Here is a 10,651-nt window from a genome sequence, read left to right on the forward strand (position 1 = left end):
GACAGCAGCGATAAGTACACCGAGACAAAAACATGATGGATTTCACCATAAATTGGAGCGAATTTTGGTAGAACGCTCGTATACACGTCTGAGATCTGCACAACGTGCAATGCTCTTAAATCGCGAAATTTGCTCGCTGCAGCCGAGCCAATATGTACTGCAAAATTTATTTTATGCACATCTCCATCCTGGAAATGTTATATGTAGTACATGAAAATACTAGAGTACAATGTACATCGCGTTTATTAGATACACATTTAATTGTAATAATACAGCTGTTGAGCAAGTTTGGGAAAAATAATCTTTTTGAAAATATTTTAGAATTAATAAATGCCTCGATAATGGAAAAATCATGTTTGCGTAAGCATAATGAATTTTATATATAACAAATACATGACGTTTTTCGAGAGATAAATATTCACGTTTAATTTAATTATTTCTTAGTCACAGTGCAATTCGAATCCATTAATATACACTACACTGAAATTTAAACCAGATTTAAATAAATGAGAGCACACTATTAGAATCGCGTCAATGCTATAAAATGTATTTTCGCGTTATATTCACGATCAGCGTGAAATTTTCCGTGAGCGGTTCCTAAATTAAATGAAGATTTTATGCTCGCCAATTTCCGCTCTGTTTCGCTATCAAACATAAATTCATAAACACACACGTGCGGGCAAACGGCATATTAAATATGCGCACGAATAAACAGATACGCGCATAGACGGATGAATAAGCAAACGGAGATCCAACGGGATGCAATGGAAAGAGCGAGAGAAGGTGGAGCAAGAGGGGACCGAACTACGTTGAATGCTTCGGGGTATTCCAAGCCGACAGTATGCACGTCCCTGGCCGACCTGATGATTGGACACATTCCATTCGTCTCATCGTCACCGTCAAGCACGACGGGGCCGTCATTGTTTCGCGACAAATTAGTTTGTCAAAACCAGCAGGAATGAGAATGACTCGCAAGCGCGCGAGTCATTTCGCCTTGAAGCCCCGACTAGGACGAAATTGAAGCGGCAAGATGGATCGGCGGTGGCGAGAATAGCAGAAGCGCGAAACATGCCGGTCGAAGTTATTTTCGTGCGCGATTGGACTCTTTTTTTCAATACCTACTGCAAAGGTTCAATGAACGACGGATGGACGGGCGGCTGCATATCGCGCAATGTCATTTGTTGCGTCTGCGTGAATTGAATTTTTCTTTTCGAACTTTTCGCGGTGGCCGTGGATTCAAGTTAAAAAGATGAAAGCGTTTGTTTTATTGTTAGACGTGAATCAGATATCAGTTCAGGCTATGATTTAACCGGGGTTACGTAATTATTATAGCTACCATTTTTTTTATCAGAACCAAACTCAATATTTAAATGTTTTTAGTACGTGGATATTATTTATTTTTATTATTATTGATTAAATTAGAACGTAAGATTTTTTTTTTTTTACATGTTTGTAATTATATACATGCACGTATCTTAGTTTCTTATTTGTACTAAAGAGAAAAAAAACATTTCATAAATTTAAAATAAAATTAACAATTGCAAAACTGTACTGAAACATTTTTTTAGAAATATTTCTTAACATACACATACACACACACACACACACACACACACACACACACAGAATAGCAACCAGTCGTAGCGGTTGCGAAATATAAGCATGTGCGAAGAGTATGTAACGGGAGAAGAAGAAAAAATGTACGGATCTTAAAGAAGAGCGGACAAACGAGAAAATGTTAACACGATTTCGAAAGAAGAAAGCGCGACCGCAAGGTAGTAGTGGAGAGAAGGTCTTTGAGATTTTATTTCCGCCCGAGATAACACCCTCAACTCATGACGCTCGCGTGGCGGCATGGAGCCAACCAGAGTGACGTAATTACCTACAATCAGTCACAGGATTACGCGGGCTCTGCAGACGCGGCCATTCGTTCCTTTTTTCTACGTCTATCTTGCATGCACGCACATCAACGTGCGCATGTTTTTACACGGTAACCCCGCTGTCTATGTATCCTGGGGACGGATAAATTGCGCAAAAAGATAACGACTAAAAATGTGTCTAATCTCGGCCGAAAGTCGGAGTGATGTCTTTTTCCGCAAGAGTGGTCTGAAAAACGAGCTATCGTGGAGTTACTTTGCAGTAGCTACTCGATTACAGGAATTTTGCAAAATCGCGATGTCATTCGCAGAAACTGCGTTTTCTCAAGAGATTAAGATCTGTTGTCGTATAATATCGCATAAGATATTAATGTTAACGAAATCAACGAAATCCAATTCCGTGAATGTATCATAGATGATGGCGCTACGTGATATTATGTCATTGTTCATAATTCTGATCTAAAACGAGTCAACGACCCGGAGACATTTGTATTTCGTGCAATTATGAAAACGACACACGCTATTCGGTATTCACGAATGTCGCAAAAAGAGAAATCCTCATTCTAATGCCGTGACTGAGGCAAATTAAAAGGATTGGCTCGCAAGTTTTACAATGTAAAGTTATTATCGCGACGTGGCGTAAACGTTGTGACACCTGCCTGTATATAAGTATTCCTAGAAGCTAATATCGTTTACATAAAGCGGTAATTTCGTTTGGCAAGTATTAGTTTAATATTGAGCTGTAAATATTGAACTTTCAACATGCAATTTACAACAAGATATGGTCTCAATTTTTTCTAATTATTACGTCAGTAATACATAATAACCATGCTTTTAAAAGAGCTATCGCGAAAAGTAATACGAGAAACTTCCAGGAAATTAAACAACTTTTATGTTGTTAGATTCAAGATAATATTACTCGCGCGAACGCGTTATACTTTCACTTTATTCCCAAACCAATTATCAGCACTTCAGCAATTAACATTAATCACGCAGTAAGCATACATATATACCCCTTCCCGAGAGGAGTTGGGCATTTTTCAACATTAAATGACTTCACGTTCTCTGTGCCACCCTCATGTAGGGGTCAAGAATTTAACAATTGAACAGGCTGGCGTTTATCTCGTCGGGGGTTGATCGCCTTTTTGCGCGAGCACCCTCGCTGCAACGACTAGACGCGAACGAGGGTGGATGTGGTGATGGACGAGGAGCAAGAACGAAGCTCCCCGGTTGCATGATGCGAATCGCTATGGGGATATATATGCAGTTATGCAGACTCCACCGATGCGTCACTCCGGCGCATTATACGACGTGCCTTGGGATCGTATATTCCCTCGGGTAGTCTCAAGGGAGGGGAGAAGGGGAATCCTGGCGGAATATATTTCCTACTTCGTGCGAAGCGACAGGTTGAGCACGTAGAATCACGATGTCGTCTTTTTTAATAGGAAAACCTCGATGCATCTTCGACTGCGTAGAGTCGTTTATTTCATGCTTGATTATACGACAGTGAGTTATATCCATAATTTCAGCGAGAATTAAATTTTACAAAGCTTTGATAAAATAATTAATTTAGATATTCAGCGGTACAAAGCTCTCGAATGGCATTTTACACATACACACTTGCCTCTCTACTCTCGAAAAATGATGTAAATGACGTAATCTGTCAGACATGATAATTGGATTTTGTTTCACGAGTCGGTAGATTGAAATAGGTATTTCCGTTTTGACAATTATTAATCTCTATTGCCATGCTCATGATAATGTGTCGCGGATTTTCACAATTAGAATATTCAACGCATGAAATATTTCATCCCTATTCTATGTATTACATCTTTGCCAGGAAATCATGCATTAATACTATTTTCATGATAGATTACTTGGCAAAGCTTATTATTTCCATTTGGTATTGATTGGGAATCAATCGAAATGTCACTGACAAGCTCATCAATTTGCGTGCAGCTTCATCGCGCCAGATACGCGTGATTGCCGCGATGCAATTTCATTCCTTCATTTCTACGGAAGGTAATAAAACAGTAATTGAGACTGATAACAGATAGAATGATGTTGATTCGCAACGCTTTGTAACAAACCGCGAAAATTAATGCCTATTTCTGACAAGACAGATGTCTTGTTTCTTTCTTCGCAAACATGTTATTTGACATTAACACTTCTTTATTTAAAAAGAAAATCGAAATCTATTCATTAAACAAATTTCAAAGATAAATATATAATACAAAAGTTTATGATGTTAAAGTAATATATATTTTTTTAATGCTTTTTTAAACATCACGATTACAAAGCAAAGTGCATTTCTTTTTTTATTCGTGCGTTATTTTTTTGTACATTATAATATTAAATAACCGTTTCAGTTGATAAACTTTCATTTCTTTTTACTAAAGAGATAAAAGCCACGAGAATTCCGTTAACGTGTAATTATATTTATTTAACTACTGCGTCTTATCTATCCCGGTGCAGTGGTGTCCGGTACTTCTCAAAGTTACAGATAACACAGAGGCGACCGCAGCCCTCTCCACTTTGTTAGTAGGTCCACAATTTTGTGAGATAAATTCAGCAAAATCGATTCTATTGATCAACGCACGACGTAATTAAGGGGGATAAACAAGGCGCCGTATTCCGATGCAATGGTGTAATAATCGATCGTTGTAGTCGCGCGGAGGAAAGGGGAGAATAGCGGGTACGGGATAGATAACCTTGTGGGTGGCACTAGCAGCAGGGATGGCGATAGCTACAAAGATTGATTGCCAGTAATTAAATGATCGCGGTCTTCCCATCTCGTAATATTTCGCTGAGCTCGAGGTCGCGCGTGCATTTGCGTAACACGAATATACACGATGATTTTATGCGCAAGTGACACGCAGATTATTGGAAACTATTAAACAAATCTGAGCAACAATATAAATTGTCCGGTAAATAAAATCAATGATTTTTTCAACGGTAGATTTTTTTCAAGTTCGTTAATTATCGTAAAATAAAATTGGTTCTAAGGAAAAACGTTACGTTGCGACGTCGTTAACAAGGCTTCAAACTGCATAACAAACAAACTTAACGGAGATTATATTATAATTTAACTATTCTTTAGCACTGATTAATAGCGGAGATAATTTGGACGTACTGACTAGAATGATGTTATCGAGTTATCGTATCTTTGGCATATACATACATCAAGGCATCGCGGATGATGCATGTATATCTTGACATGCGTGTCAAATCTCGCTGAATCAACACACCTGAATTCAGTTGATCGAATCAACTATATCGTAAGTCGCGTATATACACAGTCGCGATACATCCGCGACTCGTCCCGCGTACCTACGAATCAATCATATCGAAACATACAAAATGTACGATACACAAAACTTTGGATACATGCTCGCTCGTTGTCGTAAAAAATAACGAAGCAGAACAAAGTTCTCTCCCCAATAAATGCATGAATTTCAGGATGATGAGACTCGAGCCCGAATAATCATAGCGTACAGTAGATTACGCGAGCGCGTGTAAGATACCCTCTCTGTCTCCCTCCCGGGAATGGCGGGGTACATTTGGTCGGATCTATTGGATCGATCAGCCCCTTATAATTAAGGGGTCTTCCTAACTAGGCGCCACATTTTGATCGCATAATAATCATCGGGCGTCGGTGTCGGGGACACGCTGAGCGCAGTCGGCCCGAGTGAGATAATCCTACGGATCAGAGGAGCCAAGGAGCGACGGCGACGACGCGCCTCGTAAATTCCACGCTGGCGCGTGACTCACGGCGGGGGATGGATTAACCACCCTCTGCCCGGGCTGCACCCCTCGCGGGCCGCATTGCGGAAGGAACGCCGTTCACGACTCCAGGATTCTGAAACCCGCGCGGACGCGGCGGAATGAGATGCGCGCCGCGAAGATGATGTGCGAAATCGTTCTCGTGTCGTCAATTAACCACGAAGCTACTTCACGATTTTTCGCGATAGGATTTTTGTCGTTTATTCGAGAGATTTATATACATATTAGATTTCTATAACAAGAGGAAAGAGTCTTTTTAATCTTAAGAATGCACGCTTTAACCCTTTGAGTCACGAATTTTTTCTAATTGTCAGTATTTTATAAAATTTGGTATATAAGGGTTTTTGGGGTCGCTGATTACGAATCCGTTGTCAGATTTTCAAAATTCAAGATGGCGGATCCAATATGACAGACGAAATTTTACTTCCGCTATATTGGATCCCTATATTAAATTTTGGAAATTAAATTTTTTTTCCTTTAAATTCAGATTCTGCGATCTAAAAAAAACCTTTAGAGAAAAAATTTAAAAAAGAATACAACTGTTACTTTCAATTTCGAACAAAAAATATTGTTTTTTATATATTTTTTTATCAAAAAAAGAGGATTTAACAAAAAAAAAACACGGTGGAAAATTCTAAAAAAATTCTGAAAAATACTTTAGAGTGTACTAAGATTATAAAAAAATTGCCGTATTTATTGTCATAATAGATTAGTAGAAAATGCATTTTTTCGTAAAAAAGTAACTAGTAAAAGTAATTTTGACTGTTTGTTTATATATGGTATTTTTGCAATTAACCATTAATGACTGTTCATATTTTTTTACACTTATTGATGTTCTAGAGACTCTCAGAAAAGTAGAAACAAAAAATCCGGTATTTGTTGATAAAAAAAGTAGTTAAAACAATAAAAAAACTGCGAAAAAAAGGTGGGTCTCTGGGTGACTCGCTGTGACTCAAAGGGTTAAATGTCATTGAGTCTTATAAATCAAAATAATAATATTAAAAATAATACGTGTAAACGTTACAAATATAAAAATCAAGATATTCAGCGGATTAAATAAGCAGGCATTACATTACGGTTTCCTTATAGCTTACAATTTACAATTCTACATTTGAATGAATTTATATAAACATAATTTACAAGAAAGAAAAATATATAGTAGAAAAATAGTCTTGAAAAAAGCACTAACTGCCCGAGATTTATAAAAGACATGCATTCTCATTTATGTAATTCTAGATTTACTGCTTTATTCTGTACGTCACTTTAGACAAGAAACATCGTCGCAGCAGAATTCATGTTTTCCACGACGAGAGGAGTAGTATTTTGCGGCACGATTTATCGGAGTTAAACTCGGGATTGGTTCCATTTGCCGCGCGTATCGACCACGCGGGAAATATCGCCGGTGAAATCGCGCCGCGTGCCAGTGTACGTGAAATCCAGATTAATTCTGTACCGAGGTCAGAAATCGAAGAAAGACGGTTTATACTTGATGCTTACGTGGGGGGCTCGGTTCGGCAGTTATTTAAGGCATGTACATACACATAATGCCGCGACACGAGAAAGACCGACAATGCAACGCCATAAATTACGATTTTTTTTATTACGTAACACGCACAGGCCGTTTCACCTTTGATGGTACGATGGCTATTATTTCGATCGTTCGATTGTTTCATTCTATACACGAAGGAATCCAAAATCGATGAACGTTTCGGCATGCGAATGCACGTGCACGTAACGCTGGGAGAATGGCGATGGTTTCAGATTCTAGCGAACTGTCAAAAGAGGATTCCGAGAGAGAGAGAGCTGCGATATTTAAAACGCAGTCGGCCATTCGTTCGTTTGTTTGTTTGGAATCGATTCCTGTTCACCGAGTAGGTAGACAATTCGCGTTTGGACGAATCGCCGGAATGCATCACGCTGACTGTCAGAGATTTACTTTATCCGACTCTTCAAACGCGTAACAAATTCACACGTAGTTTGTTTGACGATCGTCAAAGATTTAACTCTCGGATATGATAGCGTAATCTGCTTTTCGTCAGTTAATTCGTAGACGCCCGTCTCACGAGAAATCATTTAACTGCTGCGAAATGAGATGTGCGTCTTGCGTACTAAGGCTTGTCGAGGCGTAAACTCGAAATTACTTCCGTCTGTCTCGTCTACCAACTGAAAGCGAGTTTCGCTTTCGGGATGGACTGTGGAATGCGCCCGGGCGAACGTGGAATTCAGTTTAATGCCATCTCGAGGTCAGAAATCGAGAAGACACCTCTCACAGCGCGCAATTATAGCAGATACCATTGAATCAGTTATTTAATGCGCATCAATTTAGACCTTTGCAGAATGCACAATCTGCATCTTTGTGGGAGTACGAATGAACGATATTATTTAACAATTTTGATTTAGATTGAAAATGATTGAGATGTAAAATATAAACTAATCCATTCGATAGTGACACGAAGCTTAAAAAATATGTATATAAATCGTTATAATTATGACGTACGAGAATGATGGATGGCATGAAAACATATTCTTATCTTCACGGAAGAGTCGCCACTCAACGTAAACATTTAAAAATATCGTTCCCTTCGCGATGCTCTATCTCCCCTAATAAAGTGTGCGCGAGTATACTTTCGACAAAATGTCCTTCACGAAGTTACCTCTCCCGCTCACTGTCCTTTCGGTACCTTCCTATTCTTTGCCATAGGGGACGAAGAAGAAAATGTAGGGAGTAAAAGTAAGGAGATAACGTGGCACAATAGCTGACGAGAATGGCTTCTTAGCATCGGCGATTACATTAGTCAAATTCTTATTCGGCAGCTACCTCTGGCGAGAGAACTTTCGCATTGGGCTGCAGGGAAAGTAAAAGAGAAAGGGAGACAGAAATGTATAACGTTAAAAACAGCGCGCGAGACAAAGCGAGCGGGAATAATGTTAAAGAAGGAAAGGGAACAACAATTTCTTCCTTCGCGGTGCCCCCGAAGAAAGTGAAAAAGGGGACGACTACGAGGAGCGGAGGGTGTCGCCCTGATGGGACGAGAAGTCCGTCTCGCTGCCGTGCCTCGTGTTGTAATGCGAAACTAAAACAGAATTATCTGGTACCCCTGCCCTCTACGGTACACAGTATGGAGGCTGAGTTGCTCAGGAGGTGAGGGTGACTGTCGCCGCCCGGGCGCCGTAGCTTCCTACCAGGGGTGCATTTTAACGCGAGTAAAAAACGGCTGCTTAAGGCCATATTCAGCTCCGAGGAGAAACTCCGGGGATGGGCGTATATTTGTGTGCGCACTGTGTGCACAGATATGCGCGAACCTGGAACGGGGTGTTTTGTTTGTCGACGCACGGCGGAGGGTCAAGAATTTATTGATTTACGGCCTGGACGGATGCATATCGATTTATGTAATTCAGAGATAACTTGCTCTCTCTCGCCAGAGGGAGGAAAAGTTCATTAAGTTAATGTGGTACATTAACTAACTCGGAGGGTTGCGCATACGTGCGTATATCGTTTTACACATCATTGTGTATGTGTCAATTTTTATAAAATTAATACAAAATGTTTTTCTTCGAGTAAAAATTTTCAAGGCGCAATTTAATTACAGAAATTACTTTTCCTTTTTATAAAAAAAAAAACAAACAATTTCATAAAATATAATTTCAAAATTATAAATAAGTGATAAAACTTTGTATTGCAGATTTTCATAATTATACGTAAAAAGTTTTTTTGTCGAAATATTAAATATCAAAAATTGAAAAATATTCGTATTAATGATAATCCAAGTTGTTGATATATAAAAATTATTTCTTACTAGTTACTGAAAATATATCGCAAAGAAATTTTTCATACAATGTATCAAAAAGTCGTTCGATCAGCTTTATTTTTTTCTTGTATGTAACGTTCGAAAAAATTCAAGGACGCATCAACCATTTATGAAATAACGACAAAACCAAAGTGGATTTCGTAATCAAACAGCGGACGGTATTATCGAAACGTACGAACATAAAAGAGACGAATCGCGTTATTGCTTTGCACGCATGTTTCTTGGTCGACTGTGACATTGGATAAGCTTCGAAACATATTTCAGACTTATACACGTACGTGCGCATTGCCAAACTCGGTTGTAAATTCTCGCCTCACCCACCCAAAGTCGGAATACGACGGGCAGACTTTAAATTTCGAAAGACGGTACAAGACCTGGACATAAAGCGACGCGATTTAAAAGTTTGCGAAGAAAGTACGGTGATCCGTCAAACTTTAATGCTAAAGAAAACTCAGCTAATTCTTGTGTCCGTTTAAAATTTATGTCTGTTTTGATGAAACTCGTGACTTAGTTGATGCGGATGATAAATATTTAAAAGTCTTTTGCAAGTATTGTTAAACTTAAGTAGTCTAGCTAAATTTCCAATAAATTACAGTAAAAAGCAGGATAGTTTCGTAACTCTTACAATTAATATCATCCATTACGATACTACTAAGATTAACATATGTACATTTATTTTTTAAAAAACATATTAAATAAACAATTTGATTTTAAATCTCTACAGAAAAAAAAATTATTCCGAAATTTATTAATATTGATGATCCATAATTTTTGCGAACGAATAAATCAAAATTATGATTAAAATTTATGACATTTTTATGTATTATATGCTAATAATTAGTTTTATATAGTTTATATACATTTTACATAAAATTTGTAGTATTAAAAAATTATGTATTATATAATAATATATTTTTGAGTTACAAGTAACTAATGTACCATTGTTTCCAAACTATTTTCGATTTCAACGTTCATCGAAGACAGATTTTGCGTATCCATGCGTCAGGCTCGTATTACCTGTGGCATATATGCGATACGATTTCTCGTTATTTTTTTTCCAACCAAACGCTCCTCGTTATTAACGCAAGCGCGATCCAGCTGTAGGGATATCAATGATAGTCGGATTTTTCAGAGATCGTTCTGTTCGGCGAACAAGAGTATCCAGTTTCAATAGTATCGGTG

The 10,651-nt window shown here is 38.3% G+C and overlaps 1 protein-coding gene across 2 annotated transcripts in view; it reads left to right on the top strand.

Moving 5' to 3' along the window:
• Sli (slit guidance ligand) overlaps nt 1-10,651 on the top strand; it is a 321,101-nt gene that overhangs the window by 206,550 nt on the left and 103,900 nt on the right. The gene's annotated exons all lie outside the window — the stretch shown is intronic.

Source organism: Anoplolepis gracilipes, chromosome 12, assembly GCF_047496725.1.
Source record: "Anoplolepis gracilipes chromosome 12, ASM4749672v1, whole genome shotgun sequence".
NCBI lineage: Eukaryota > Metazoa > Arthropoda > Insecta > Hymenoptera > Formicidae > Anoplolepis > Anoplolepis gracilipes.